This window comes from Mauremys mutica, chromosome 22 (genome assembly GCF_020497125.1).
Source record: "Mauremys mutica isolate MM-2020 ecotype Southern chromosome 22, ASM2049712v1, whole genome shotgun sequence".
NCBI classification, from domain to species: domain Eukaryota; kingdom Metazoa; phylum Chordata; order Testudines; family Geoemydidae; genus Mauremys; species Mauremys mutica.
In genome coordinates, this window is record NC_059093.1 from 20276875 (window position 1) to 20292896 (window position 16022).

The window sequence follows — 16022 nt, forward strand, 5'->3', positions numbered from 1 at the left end:
GAAGGGCCAGGGAAGCGGAGGAGGACAAGGAGAAGGAAAAAGGGCTTGCAGCTGTTGTGCAATCACCATGCTCCCAGCAGAAGGGTCCAGGGAGTTCAGCACTTTGGCTGCTGGTTGAGGACACAGAACTCACAAGATGGCAAAGCTCAGAGTCCCGAGTCAGAATGTGATCAGCTGACACCCAGGGGGAGCAGCACCCCTCCCTTGGTCTCTGTGCCAGAGCTCCTATCAGCTCAGTGTCCTTCCTGCAAGAGTCGGCTGCCGAGAGGGTTGCAATGGGTTAAATGAAGGCAGAGGAAGATTGTTCCTCATGGGTTTTCTTTGTATTGCTCTGTGATCCTGCTGGAGGAAGCTGAAGCATCATTTGAATTTGTTTCAGTGGCTTGGATTGGCCTCAGGTTGTGATCCTGAGTACAGGGGTTCCTGCACTCTCTGCTCTTAGCCCCTCAGAGAGTGGACAATGGAGCTGCTTCAGAAATTGGACAGAAAGTAGCCAAAGGAAGTGTAGCATAAATGAGAAGAAGAACAACATCATCACCTACTTGGTGGTCTAGTGGTTTGGATTTGGCATTTTCACAGCAATGGCCTGGGTTCAATTCCCAGTCAAGGAAAAGTGACTTCACATCAGAAAACCTTCATTTATTTTTCACTTCCAATTTAAACAAATCCATGTTTTTTCCTGGTTCCCCTATCTTTTACATGATGTTGGGAAGGGCTTTGGAGACCATATAAAAATCAAAGCTTCCCACTGACTAGTAACAGAATATGGGCATGTTTCCCGTGTGCACCTGGAAGTCCAGGCTGCATGCCCTTTTACACAAATAAACGTGCAAATTATTCCACCCACCCACCTTGCTAGCTAGCCTAACCAATATTATAATAACAATAATAGACATTCAGGTTGACCCAAGATGAATTTTTTTTCCCAATTTTCTTGCTGAAACAAAACCAAAAAATCATTTTGGGCTAACCAAAATATTTCAGCAAATAAAATATTCAGCCAAAAATTTTCATCCCACTCTTTGGAAGTAACTATCCCGGAGAAACTGATCATTAGCCTCTTCCATTCCTGAGGTCTAGCTGCTGAAGTGTTCTAAGCATGGACAATGGGCCTTTCACCTGTTGCCCACTGGTTACCACCTTGCTCAGGTAGCTACTGATGAAAGGGAATGTGATTTAGTGGCAGACCTACTTCTATCTCTCTGCCCAACTAGGGATGTTTGTTTCAAATTGCTTGTAAAAATACAATAAATGCATTTTGTTGGTATCTAAACCTGAGATCAAGATAAAACATTGTGATTGTAAGTCAGTGAGAAAATCTCTGCTGAGTTCTACAGAAGGAAGGTTTTCTCATCAGGCTCTCACACAAGATAAAAGTTCTGAAGGTTCTTAGAGCTTCCAGACACAGAGGCCAGAATTTTCAGAACGTCTCACACTCACCCCTAGAGCCAGATTTTCAGAAGAACTCAGCTGCCATTTGGGCAACAAAAATGTTGGCCAGGTTTTCAGAAAGGCTGAACACACTGAGGGCTGAGCTATTTTGAAAACAAAAGTTGGTAGCAGTTTTTAACTCAATCATCAGAAATGCTACAAGAGCTCCTCCAATTTGCCCATCCCACAAGGAGACAAAACACAGTCAAATCTCCCAACCAACAAAGCTCACATCTACTCCCCTTTTCCATGGATATTTGCCTGACAGCTCCCAGGGACCCATTCAACAAGACAGGAAATCCAAATTCAGTAAAGTCAAAGGAAAGTTTTTCACTGCAGGTTTCACTGACTGGGAAGAGTCAGACAGAAAAGTTTGGTCATTTAATGCCTGCCTACTAGGCTCTCCCTTATTCCATTCCTGTCTCTGACATTTCCTTTCTCTCCAGCGCAGGGAGTGACCTATGTCTGGATTCTCTCTGTCTCCCATCAGGTGTTGGGATGGTGAGTGAGAACGAGGAGGAGAATCCCCAGCAGGAAGATGCTGAGCAAGTAGAACCACATGGGACGTTATCAGGAAGACCCAAAGGAAATGTTTCCGGGAGTTGTGCACTGCCAGAAAAAGCAAAAGCCTGTGTGCTGTGCCTAAGTCTTGTACAGCTATGAAAGGCTGGTAGATGCCGATATTTCCCACTCCTTTTAACCAGCACTAATACCAGGCCAGGCCAGGGCTGGGCAGAGAGAGAGAGCAGCAGGTTTCCCCTATTGTTTCCTGCTCTCTTTTTCTTGACTAGTTTCTCCTCTGCACCAACTGGCCCTTTCCCTGTGTGAGCCCGGCTAGCTCAGTTGGTAGAAGCAGCAAAGAGTCCTATGGCATCTTATAGACTAACAGACATTTTGGAGCATGAGCTTTTGTGGGTGAATTCCCACTTCATCCGTTGGTAGAGCATCAGACTCTTAATCTGAGGGTCCAGGGTTCAAGTCTCTGGTCAGGTGATAAGCTACTCACTAAGATCTTAAAAATCTGTCTTTCTAGAGTCCTCTTTGGTGTTACTTTTTCTCTTCAGGATTTTGCCTTTCCTAAGAAGGGCCTTTGTGTGTGGGGGATTGAAGGGGCAACTTCCTGACAGCCCCTCTGTCCTTGCAGGCTGGAGGAATAAAGTCCTCTCGGCATATAGCATGTTCCTTCCCTGCACACACACACACACATAATATCCCTAAGGAATTGGAATCACCTGCTGCCTTCCCCTTTCCTGCTGGATCCCCAAACGAGGATGCTCTTCAGCCTGAACCCATGTCCCCTCTATTCCCAGTGCCCCTCAGACCCAACCCACAGACCCACAGCCCCTCCTGTACTTACTGCTCCTCACTCCCAACCAGAGCCTGCTCCTCTTCACCCTTCTCCTCTGTCCCAACCCACAGCCCCCTCCTATTCCCAGTGCCCCTCAATCCCAACATACAGGCCCCCCCCTTTTACAGTGCTCCTCAATCCCAACCCATGGCTCCCTCCTTCCCTCCAGCAGCAGGTGCCTTAGACCCCCTCAGGAAGTTTTTCTTGCAAGGTTTCGTGTATGAGTCTGCATGTGGAATTTACAGTATGTTGGAAATATGTTGGATTGATTGCTGAAATGATCACTTTTGTCTGGTGTTGGATTCCCAGTCTCCTTGTTATAGGGGCAGGAGAAATAAAGGGTTGTTATCCTTGTTGTGGGAATCAGGAGCAGCACAACTGTGCTTCGCAGACCCCGATGGCGGGACTCACCTTCAATTCAATAGCACTTGCTAGGCAGGGTACATGGGTTCCAAAGCCAAGTGGGCCGGCACCTGGGTTCTAATACTAAAATTTAGCTCTTAAACCAACTTTAAGACAGGGTGGCTGTGGAGGGATGAGTGAGTCCCTAGACAACATTTGATTTACTTTTATGATAAACTTGATGGTACTTATACTGAAGACAGGCTCAGCAACTTGTAAAGCCTTTACAGTTTATAAACTACTAGCTTCACCAGTGAAGGACATAAATCCACACCATGTAGAGGTCAAGCATAGGAGTTTATTACACACAGTGCTGGCGGAGTGTCACCTTGCTTATTAGGCTCAGAGACACTGTCAATCAATTGATTAAAATAGAATATATAGATTTTCCATAGCTGGGGAAAAGTGACGGGGTAGGCAGTTCCACACCCCAGGATAGGTTTTGCAGCAAGACAAGATAAGCACATTAGCCAACGGTTAACAGGTTATATAATGTCTCTGCCCATGGTCTTAAATTAGCAAGTTAACATTTAATGAATATTTTGATAAAATGTTATTAGTATAAAATATCTATGTTGAATTCTGATTTGGGGTCCATTGGAATGGAGCAACTCCTTTGATTGTCCAACAGGTACATTCCTAGGGGTTAAAGCAAAGAAACAGTGAAATATATGGCAATAAAGATTGTTTTCTGTGTGTCTAAAGGCAAGGCATTGGTCCCTGGGAAGGGAGGTGGAAGGATGCCATATCTTATACTGACATGTGCCAACTTTTCATAAACTCAAGGTTGGATCTGTGGAAAGAACGTCTCCCTACAGAAGAGACTAACACAATAGGAACAGGGATTCTTTGTTCAATCTGCAACTCTGAATAAGACACAATTCTTTAGTTCTTAGCTCCAACACCTGGCAATTTGCTGACCAGGCCTATCTTAGCAAGCAAGGCTTTCTGTTCACCCCATCTTTCTCTTAGTTGATCACGATTTGCTAGGCCTCTGGTCCCTTGACCATACTCTGGACTTTGGGTCTGGAAAAGAGCTGGCACAATCCATAGACCAGGTTGTTATACAAAATGCACATGGATTTTAACCCTTCACATCCAGTAATGGCAAAGTTCTTGGTTCAGGCTTGTAGCTGTGATGGAATAAACTTCAGGTTCAAATACAGTCTCTGGAGTCCATCCACAGCTGGGATGGGTCATTCAGTCATTTGTAGAGAGCTTCAGTTTGTAGCAAAGTCCCTTCAGAGGTATGAAGTAGGATTGAAGACAAGATGGAGACGAGGCATCAGCATTTTATAATCTCTTGCCATGTGGTCTTTGCTTTCTTTGTCCCAAGGACACACTATCCAGCACGTGGCATAGAAAAACCTTAGAGTTCAGTCCATAGGCAGGTCCCTGCATACCTTGCTGAGTCACAAGGTGTATCTGCCTTCTCTCAATGGCTTGATTATATAGCTGATGGTCCATAATTGGGTGAGCCACAGGGAGTAGCTCAACCCTCCAAAGTGCCTGGCCAGGGACAGGAAATTAGCACAGCAAGGGAGGGGTGTGGCAGTGACATCACAAAGGCCTTTTGCAGGATCTCAGACTATTGGTCAAAGATGGTGGGGAGGTAGTGACCTCACAGAGAGATGCTGACATCAGCCAGGCAGGACAGGGGCGAGGCGAGGGGCCAGGGAAACCTCAGAGACCCCTGTGGCTTTGCTTCAGCAAGTCTCCTTCTCCAGGTCTCTCTTTGAGGACTGAGCGAGTATTCGGGTTCACGTATGTGAGCGCCAGGAGGAACCTCTTTCAAGTTTTCTCCTTCCCTTGTAGTGATTTTACCAGAAAACAGCCATCCCTGTTTAGAAGGTAAGAGCCTCCTTGAGGTTTGAAACCTGTTCAGTCTGATCCATCTGGTGACAGTTGAATTCTAGGAATGGAAAACACAAACTTAAGGAGGCAGAATTTTATTCTGCACCTGGGATATTGTCCCTTAGAATCACTGGGGACATTAGGGTTTGTTCTTTTTGTTTCACCTTTTCCTCCATCCATTTCTCCCTCCTCTGTCTTCTTCTCATGCTCCTTTTGTCCTTTCTCCTGTGCCCCTCCCAACACCAGGAGGGGTGTGTGTGTTTGTGTGTGTGTGTGTACATGGGCGGCAGGTTTGTATAATTTTTGGTGGTGCCCAAGTGGATCCGTCCCATCCATAGGATGCCTACCCCTACCTTATGCTTCAGGGGGATGTGGGGTCCAGGGTGGCCTGGGGGGTTAGCCGGGTGCCTGGCGCCAACAGCAGCGAGCAACCCTGCTCCGCCCAGCCTCTTCCCACACTGCCCCACTCCACCTCTTCCCCGAAGCCCCTGCCCCTGAGCAATGCCGGGAGCTGGCGCGGTTGAGCAGAGTGGGCTGGGGCCAGGTCACTCACTGCTGCCAGTGCCAGGCCCCCCGCTAATGCCCCAGGCTGCCCTGGACCCCATCACCCCCTGAAGCACAAGGTCGGGGTAGGCACCACCATGTTGTGCAACAAACACTTGACAAAATTACTGGACTTAGTGATGGACAATGCGGGCAGGTGGGTATTATGTCATTCAATCATTCAACCCATAAAATTGCACACATTTTGCCTCAGTGAAATTAAATATCCAGAGAATTACTGGGCCTGTGATGATGATGATGACCAGGGCTTGCTCACCTGTGGCTCCCCCTCCCTGTGCTGTGGAGGCACAGCCAGGCAGGTCTGCATCTGCAAGCAGGCACCCTGCCTCAGGTGCAGCTCCCATGGGCCCTGATAGCCACTAGACTGGGAGCCTCCCGGCCAATGGAATGGGCTGGGCTGCGGGGCGGAAGGCAAAGGGGGAGATTGTAGGGAGCTTTGGAGGAGGGGAGGCAGTGGGGGAGGGGAGTGGGCTGGCACAAAGGGGAGGGCTCTCTGGAGAGGAGTGACAGGGACAAAGGGGTCATTGGGAGTCTCTCGAAGGGGCAGAGGGTTGTGTGGGTCTCTGTGGGGCAGGGGGCTGTAATGGGCGGAGCCAGCTGCAACCTGGGTCTGCTCTGCGGGGGGTGTTGCTATAGTCCCCTCAGGAAGCCCCCCCCATCCTGTGTATTTTATACCAGCCCCGGGGTGCCCATTGCTGCTCTTTTTCCCACCCACGGCTCCATCTGTCTGTCCCCACAACCCCCCAGCTGTGTCCTGGTGTGTGTCTGTCCTACAACCCCCAGCTGTGTCTGTCTGTCTGCCCCCACCACCCCGGCTGTGTCTGTCTGTCCCACAACCCCCCGGCTGTGTCCGTGTGTCTGGCTGCCCCCCCCAGCTGTGTGTGTCTGTCCCAGAACCCCCCAGCTGTGTCTGTCTGTCCCCACCACCCCCGGCTGTGTCTGTCTGTCTGTCCCCACCACCCCCCTGGCTGTGTCCTTGTGTCTGTCTGTCCCACAACCCCCCGGCTGTGTCCGTGTGTCTGGCTGCCCCCACCACCCCCGGCTGTGTCTGTCTGTCCCATAACCCCCGGCTGTGTCCTTGTGTCTGTCTGTCCCACAACCCCCGGCTGTGTCCGTGTGTCTGGCTGCCCCCACCACCCCCGGCTGTGTCTGTCTGTCCCATAACCCCCGGCTGTGTCCTTGTGTCTGTCTGTCCCACAACCCCCGGCTGTGTCCTTGTGTCTGTCTGTCCCCACCACCCCCTGGCTGTGTCCTTGTGTCTGTCTGTCCCACAACCCCCGGCTGTGTCCGTGTGTCTGGCTGCCCCCACCACCCCCAGCTGTGTGTGTCTGTCCCCACCCCACCCCGCTGTGTCTGTCTGTCCCACAACCCCCAGCTGTGTCTGTTTGTCCCCACCAACCCCCCGCTCCCCGGCTGTGTCTCTGTGTCTGGCTGCCCCCACAACTCACCGACTGAGTCTGTCTGACAGGCACAGACCCTGCTGCTGCTCTGCCCAGGGCTCAGCCGCTGCCTGTGGCTCGCTCCCCCTCCCTGCTGTGGAGGCGTGGCCAGGCAGCTCCGGCACCTCCCCCGGCAGCTCCCATTGGCTGGGGTTCCCGGCCAATGGTCTGTGAGCCCAGTCGCTGCTGGGGCCTCTCCCGGGAGCTGCCGCTGAGGTGAGAGCGCCCGGCAGTGCGACGCGGGGACCCCCAAAGCACAGGGCCTGGGGCCCAAACATTGGTGGAGCTGGGCCCAGCTTCAGGATTATTGGTGGAGCCTGGGCCCCACGGGCCCATAGAACTCACCGCCTATGTGCCAGGGCCCTGTCGAAACTGTTCGAATTGGGCCCCGCACTCCCTAAAGCCGGCCCTGAGCACAGGCAAAGCAGAGGATGGTTTTGATCTCTCAAGCTCTGGGTTACAGGCCTAGCACACGTCTGCTGCACCACTCTGCTGGCGTCTCACTCACAGTCCCCAGCACCCAGTCTCCAGCATCCACACTAGCACCTTGCGAGCTCTAGCGCTGGCAGGCAGATGCACTGGTTTTTCCTGGTGCTACCAGCAGGGGATCGGCGTCATGTACCACCCAGCCTGCCAGGGGCTCCAGGAAACACATCTGCAGGCATGGCCACACTCTGAGGCCACCAAAAATATTGTGATGAGACCCCCTGCTCCAGAGCATGGAGGGGGAAGCACCTAAGGCCAGCGGACAGCCTAGGCTAGGCAGATGCTCGGAGCAGAGCACCAGACAGGCACAGACCCTGCTGCTCGCTCTGCCCAGGGCTGAGAGCCGCTGCCTGTGGCTCCCTCCCCCTCCCTGCTGTGGAGGCGTGGCCAGGCAGCTCTGGCACCGCCCCCTGCAGCTCCCATTGGCTGGGGTTCCAGGCCAATGGGCTGTGAACCGAGTCAGCGCTGGGAGGAGCTGCTTGTGGGGAGCAGGAGAGCTGCCCCCGAGGTGAGAGCGCCCCACATTGCCGACCCCTGGCACGGGGACCCCCGAAGCACAGGGCCCGGTGCAGCTGGGCCCACCTTGGGGAATATTGCTGGAGTATGGGCCCCACGGACCCATAGAACTCACCGACTATGTCAGCAAGGACTAGGACTGGCACATGAATCAGGCAAATAATGATTTCCCGTAAAGCCCTGTCACATCTCTCATCCCGCCATGTCCCCAATGGAGAGGAGAGGAGCCCCTCCCCTGTCCCAGGTTAGGCACGTCAGATCTGTGGGGGCCAGATTTCCATGGCCCAGCCCAGCCCCGCCCCACCCGTCCCGGCCTTATTAGAGCTGCTGGGGAGAGGAGTTCCTCTCTCAACCCAGGCCTGCCAGAGTTGCTGCTGCAGTAGGGGAGAGATGTCTCTCACCTGGTTCTTAAATGTTCTGGGGAGAGGGGGTAGGGGGAAGTTTTTTCTCTCCTCTGCAGCTCTAATCTCTCACCCCCCACCCCACCCCCCCACCCCCGCTTTTTCTGCTGTAGCCTGATTTCTCTCTTACATCTCAATTTTCTTTTTCCCTGCCTTGTTCCAGAGCCCTCACAGTCCAATTTTCTGCCCTAATCCTCAGTCTTCTACTGAACCCTGACCTCTCATTCCAACCCCACCCCAGAGCCTGCACCCCCAGAACCAGTGCCCTCATCCCCCTGCACTCCAACTCTCTGTCCCATGTAGCCTGATTTAGGGTGTACTAATAATATTAATTTGGATAATATGATGAACAATTAATTTATTATTTTACATTTTATTTAATTGAGTTACAAAGTTACAGTTGCATTACTGCTATTCAAAAGATACATATGGCATTATAGGCAACAAAGTTTTGGTTAATGTACTCACACCCTTCCTTGATAACCTGGTGGTAAGAGACACAGGACCAGCCTTGCAGTTCAGGTTTCTCAATTCTTGAGTGAAAGATGCAGTGTTTAGAAAAAGCTAGTGTTACTTAGGGTTCACTTGACTAAGTTAAACTTAAAATCAAAACCTAATAAACAAAGAATAAAAACTTAGGGAAACCGAGCTTAGCCTAGTTCCCTTGAAACTTAAAGTTTAAGAACTTAACTTAACTGATAGTAGATAGAGAGAGAGTGGAGGAAGTAAGTCAGAATGATAGAGCGAAGTGCTCTAGCGAGGTGGGTTACCTCTTTTATAGGGCACAAGTGCCGGAAATCCTTCCTCCTATGCCCAAATTTCATTCCTCACCCACAAAACGTTAGGGTACGCTTACTTCATAGGCTAGTATGTTTGTGTGTGTTGATGACATGTACATATGCACATAAGTTCCCTTGTGGTGTACCTAAGTCAAGTCTGTGGGTACAACACTGAAAACCCCCCTATGCCATTCTCCATTGTCGAATCGTCTAGGTAAAGGTCTTAGACAGACGTGGGTACTTCTCTATTTAAGTAACAAGCTAAAGGTCAATTTTCCTTTCTGAGTAAAAGGTCAAAATATAGATATGCTCACTTTACCTTAGCTCAACATACAGGATATGGCCTGTAGGTCCTCGTAAGTCATGTGCCCCAGCCCCCTAATCATTTTTATTGCCCGCCGCTGGACTCTCTCCAATTTGTCCACATCCCTTCTCATGTGGGTCCCAACCCCAAAAGTACTCACATTTCACCCCAATGGCCCCCAAATGCTGGCTTTTAATATGTAAATAGGGTGCTGCCATGGTCAAGTCACTCCCGAGCTCTCCAGTGGAGCCTGCTGGCAGAGAACAAGGTGAAAATTAGCCAGGACGTCACTCAGTCAATTCCCTGTGCTCCCAACAGGTGGTATCGGAAACCTCCAAGATGGCTCACTTCCCTTTCTCTCATCAGCTTCAAGACCCAGGGTTACAAATGCACAAACCAGTTGGGATTCTCCCTGGGCTCAGGGTGGGGGCTGTTCTGAGGGGATGGACTTGCACACTTGGGATATTAGTTCAAAGATACAATTTCAATTTCTCTTAGAGAAATTTGAGAGCAATTTATATTTGGTAAAAAATCTTATTTAGTGAAAGGAAAGCTGCAATGACAGCCTGGTTACTAGGGTGCAAAACACTTTCCTCCTGGGAGAAACAAGAAGTTAGAATTAGAAATGTACATCATTTATTCCAATGTTGGCACAGGTTTAATTTTGCTTCTGTGTAGGTTTATTTCAGGCTGTGACTGTTTTGGTTTATTGGGTTGTTTTGTTTTTTTAGTTGGAACGGAGCTTTTAACTGACATTTGCTGGATTCGAATGGCTGACCCGCAACACCAGTTTTGACATAGTTCTGCATATTTTATACAGATTTGGCCAGTATTCAAGGATTTGATTCCTTTATAGGAGGTTTTAGTGATCAGGCTTATTTATTTTATGTTAGTTTATCATCCTGCTGTAGCACACCTTTTTGATAAAATGTTGAAATTATTAATTTATGGTATTTGTTAGTTTTTATTTTTTAAAACAAAGTTTTTCTTAATGTTTGGGTTTCAAATTAAGCATTGTTTTTAGTTTCAATTTTTCATTTAGGTTTTGGTTATTGATGGGATCTTTAAGAACTTTGGATTTAATATTAAAATTTGGACAGATTTAGATTATTTAAAGTAAACCCTGTTTACTACTTTATTTTAATAAAGGTTGTATTGCTCTAAACCCTGGCCTGGGGGGAGAGGAGATGAGCCTGGCCTTTAACTGAGAAGGAGCAGAGCATGGGAGGCATGGCCCCCGTGAAGGGTGGGGCCAGGTGATGTGGGGGTACAGCCCCCCCCATTTTTTTTATCTAGCCCGCTTCAGTCCCCCACCAAACGAAAAGAGTCTGATGCCACCTGCTGGTCACTGGGTGTCACTGCTGCTCCATGGGAAACATGCTCTGTGCATTATCCAGATTGGTGGGAAACCAATTACCGTGACTGGCCCGTGGGTGTCACTCCTCCTAGAAGGCAGGCACACGCTGTGCATTACGCCACCTGGCCACTGGGTGTCACTGCTGTATCAAGGGAAACACCTTCTGTGCATTACCCTGAATGACCACGAGGTGTCACTGCTGCTCCGAGGGAAACACGCTCTGTGTGTTACCCTGATTGGCCACTGGGTGTCACTGCTGCGCCAGGGAAAACACCTTCTGTGCATTACTCTGACTGCCCACTGGGTGTCACTGCTGCGCCAAGGGAGACATAAGAACGGCCAGACTGGTTCAGACGCAAAGTCCATCTAGCCCAGTATCCTCCGGTCTTCTGACAGTGGCCAGTGCCAGGGGCCCCGGGGGAATGAACAGAGCAGGGAATCATCCAGTGATCCATCCCCTGTCCCCTATCTCCAGAGGCAGGGCCGGCTCTAACATTTTTGCCGCCCCAAGCAAAAAAAAAAGAGTGCTCAAGTCCCTGACCCCCCAACGCCATGTCACGCCGCCCAAGTCCCCACCCCCCCCAGCGCTGCCTCGCCCAAGTCCCCGCACTTGAGCATTGCGCAAGTCCCCGCCCCTCCGAGCGTCACGTCGCCCGCCCAAGTCCACACCCCCCAGTGTCGCGTCGCGCCTCCCAAGTCCCCGCCCCCCCCCAGTGCTGCCCGGCCAAACCAAAAACAAAAACAAACCCCGGTGGCTGCTCCCTCCCAAGGTGCCACCCCAAGCATGTGCTTGGTAGGCTGGTGCCTGGAGCTGGCCCTGCACCACAGGACCAAGCTACCAAGGAAAGTGGTGGATTCTCCATCTCCTGATGTCACTTAATGAAGACTAGATGCCTTTCTGGAATGTGTTTGCCCCAAAAGTAGCTCTTGTGTCATACAGGAGGCCTGTGATATGCAGGGGGTCAGATTAGATGCTCTAATGGTCTCTTCTGGCCATAAAGTCGACTAATTTCTGAAAAACTGAGTGTAGCATTGGGAGCAGCGTCTGATGTTTTCCTGTCTAGCCGGCTTGCTGCCTAGAACGAACGCTCCTTGAGTGGGGTGATCCACAGGGAGTAGCTCAAACCTCCAAAGTGCCTGGGCAGGGGCAGGACATTGGCACAGCAAGGGAGGGGTGTGGCAGTGACATCACAAAGGCCTTTTGCAGGACCTCAGACTATTGGTCAAAGGTGGTGGTGAGGTGGTGACCTCACAGAGAGATGCTGACATCAGCCAGGCAGGACAGGGCTGAGGCAGTGATGAGCTGGAGATGGTTTGCAGGAACCGGTTGCTAAATTTAGAAGCCGGGTTAGAACCGGTTGTTGGGGTTACCATACAGCCAGCAGCCCCCGCTGCTGCTGGGAGACGAGACACCTCGCTCTGTGCAGCTAGAGTGTCCTTTGCCGAGCGGTACCTTCCCCCATTTGCCCTGAAGCCCCCCGAACCTCGTCACCGCCAATTCCTCTCCCCCCGAAGCCTCATCACCCCCAGATTCCTCCCCTCCCCCGATTCCTCCCCTCCGAGTCTCCTCTGACCTTGGGCTCCAGCAGGCAGATTGAATCAAACTGCAGCTCTCCTGGCCAAGCTGATTCAATCAGCCTGCCGGCGCCCAAGGTAAGAGGAGACTTGGAGGGGAGGAATCCGGGGGCTCGGGGGGGGAGAGGAATTGGGGGTGATGAGGCTCGGGGGGGGGATTGGGGGGCTGTGGGGCAAACCGGGGGAAGGTAGCACTCGAGCAAAGGACTCTGGGCTCTTCAGCTGCACAGAGCCAAGGTGTCTTGTCTCCCAGCTGCCGCTGCTGCAAGGGGAATCAGACTGCAGCTGGCAGCCTGCGGAGCCCGAGGTAAGAAGGGGAGGGGAGGAATCAGAGAGTGACGGGGCTGGGTGGGGGGAGGAATCGGGGGATGACGAGGCTCATGGGGGGAGGAACTGTGGGGTGACAAGGCTGGCAGGGCAGGGGAGAGGGATGGGATCCCAGGGTGGCAGTGAGTTCCCTGTCTGTATGTTCTAAATAATAGCAGCTGTTCCCCTAGCAAAATCCTCTCCTCTACATTTCCTTTCTATTTTTGCCTCATTTTTTCCAGTCTACAGTTCTGTTTTTAAAGCCTATATTATCTATTCATGTTAATCTGTCTCTCTGTTTCAGACAGGATTAAATCTGTAACTTGTTTTACATAGAAAAATAGCTGGAGAGATAATGGTAAGACTGTAACACCCAGCATGCTAAAGAGGCTCTGTCCTTTACACTTTGTGACTAGGAAAAACAAAACTTGTCTTTGAATGTTATTAACCAATGTAATTGCTTTTAACACATCAGGAAGAAAGGCAATGACTTTAAGACCTGTTTGTATAATAATGGAAATACTATAGTTTCTCACTGGCTAACTGTTAAAACATCATTTCTTTTGTCTACAGCCACTGGCAGTAGCGATATAATCCCCTCCCCCACGATGGTGTTCTGTAACATTTGCCATGGCTACTGTCTAAATTCTTGCCAAGCTTTTCATCATATGCACAGAACAGAGATTAAATGAATGTAACTGCTAGCTTCAATTCATACTAGTGCTTGTAAAAACTGCTTCATCAATGCACTTAGTTCAATTTTGCAATAAATATCAGAATCCAATAAAGACTTAAATCTGCCTTATTTGCTACTTACGTATTATATTTGGAGATGCAGTCAGCGATTATTCAACAGTGAGTTTTGGACGGCGGCTGTCAGGGGGCAGGGGTGTGGAGGGGGTCGGGGCAGTCAGGGGACAGGGAGCGGGGCGAGTTGGGTAGGGGGTGGGGACCTGGGAGGGTAGTTAGGGTGGGGGGATCTTGGGAGTCGGTGGTCAGGGAACAAGAAGCAGGGGTGGGGTTGATGGATTGCAGGTTCTGAGGGGGGCAGTCGGGGGCAGGACGTGGTGGGGTGTTGGATGGGGAGGACAGCTGTTTTGGGAGGCACAGCCTTCCCTACCTGGCCCCTGATACAATTTTACAACCCCGATGTGCGGGGCCAGCTTTAGGAAGTGTGGGGCCCAATTTGAACAGTTTTGACAGGGCCCCGGCAGGGATGAACTTAAAAAAAACAACACGTGGGGCTTACTCACCGGGGCGACGCTCCAAGTCTTCGGTGGCACTTTGGCGGTGGGTCATTCATTCGCTCTGAGTCTTCGGTGGCACTGAAGGACCCGCCGCCGAAGTGCTGCTGAAGACCCGGAGCGAATGAAGGACCTGCCGCCAAAGACCCAGTAGGGAACCAGTTGTTAAGATTTTGGCAGCTCATCACTGGGCTATTCCCTGCCCCCCAGGGCTCACAGGGGGAAGATTGGGGGCACAGGGGGCACGATCCAGTGCCAGCCAAGCGGGGGGTTAGAGGTGGAGGATGAGGCCATGGTTTTTGCATCACCCGGTTCCTGGCACAGGCTCCTTCGAGGATTTGCATTTCTTGGTAGTTTTCACCCCATCACCACTTCCTGCCCAGCTCCCTCCTGCTGTGCAAGATGGTTCGGGGGGGATGGGAAGAACCCAGGAGTCTTGGCTCCCAGCCCCACCTGTGCTAAGGTACGAGACTCCACTCTAACCCAGTGCTGGGACTGGAACCTAGGAGTCCTGACACCCATCTTCCTTTCCTCTAACCACTAGACCCCACTCCCGCCCTTTTGGGGAGCCAGGACTCCTGGGTTCTGTCCCCAACTCTGGGAGCAGAGTGGGGTCTAGTGGTTAGAGCAGGAGGAGCCAGGACTCCTGGGTTTTATTCTCAGTGCTGCTGTGTGACCCTGGACCTCTGTTTCTCCTCCCACTTTTGGGGTATGGAGCCTGTAAACTCTCTGGGGCATGGCCTGTCTCTTGCTGTGTCTGGGCAGCGCCTGGCCCAACGGGACCCTGATCTCAGCTGGGGCAGGGACTGTCTCTGTGTCTGTGCAGCCCCCGGCACAACGGGGGCCTTGGTTCTGCCCCGGTCTCTGTAGGTGCTGCTGTTGTACAGATAAATAGTCGTGATACTAAAAGGTGTGGCAGTGCATGAATGCACCACCATTGCCGTGCAAGGGCTAAATGTGATTCTTATCCCTGTGACCCTCCCCCCCAACTCCTGGATTCTCTGCCCTGAGCAGGGCCGTCCTTAGGATTTCTGGTGCCCTAGGCGAGATTATTAAACTGGTGCCCCTGTGCCTGATCTGCTCTTAGCAACACAAATATAAGCTTACACTATTGGAAAACTTGCCAAATTCACGTTATTAAAACCAGTTTAACTTAATTAAGCGCAGTGTAATGCTGATGCACTAGCACTAAAGAAGTAGCACTATAGAAAAAATTCTGATTTGACAGAATGATGCAAATAATATAATTTTTTTACTTTGTCAAAATTTTATTGGAAATTTCTATGAAGAGGTATTGAAACAAAAATTTGTTTTTAATTAAAAGCAATCTTTCTGGCTTTTTTGGCTGCAAAATCAGTTTGATAAGCTGGGTTTCCAAACAGTGGGAAAATATAACCCTAGTTTTACTGCTAGGTAAAGCACAAAGTGACCAAAATGAAGTCAGCACAGAATCATCTCATCTAGATTAAGGTAGCACAGAAATGTTACAGAAGTCCTATTGTACCTTATTTTTGTTTGGAAAGACATTAGCAATAGCAGCACATTCACATGATAAAATACATGATAAATCACTGCCTCTAAAGTTCCATCAAAAACTGACATTTTCACAGCTCTAGCATGATCTGCTGTACAGATTCTTCACAAGGAAGTGTCCCTGGCCTTTTAAACTCATATTAACTATGAATTTACTTTATGAAAGATGGAGAAAACATTGTGAAAACGTAAAACATTGGCTGCCCAACTTCTGGGCTGGCAAAAGCTATACTGACTCACAGGAAAAAAAAAAAAAGCAGGAGAATCTTAGTACAACATATGGTCAGTCTATACCAGGGGTCGGCAACCTTTCAGAAGTGGTGTGCCAAGTTCACTGTAATTTAACGTTTCTCGTGCCAGTAATACATTTTAACGTTTGTAGACGGTCTCTCTCTATCTCTATATTATATAAATAAACTATTGTTATTATCTGAGGTCCTGGCCACCGGTCCTGCTCAGGCCACTGCCAGCTGAGTAAATGAA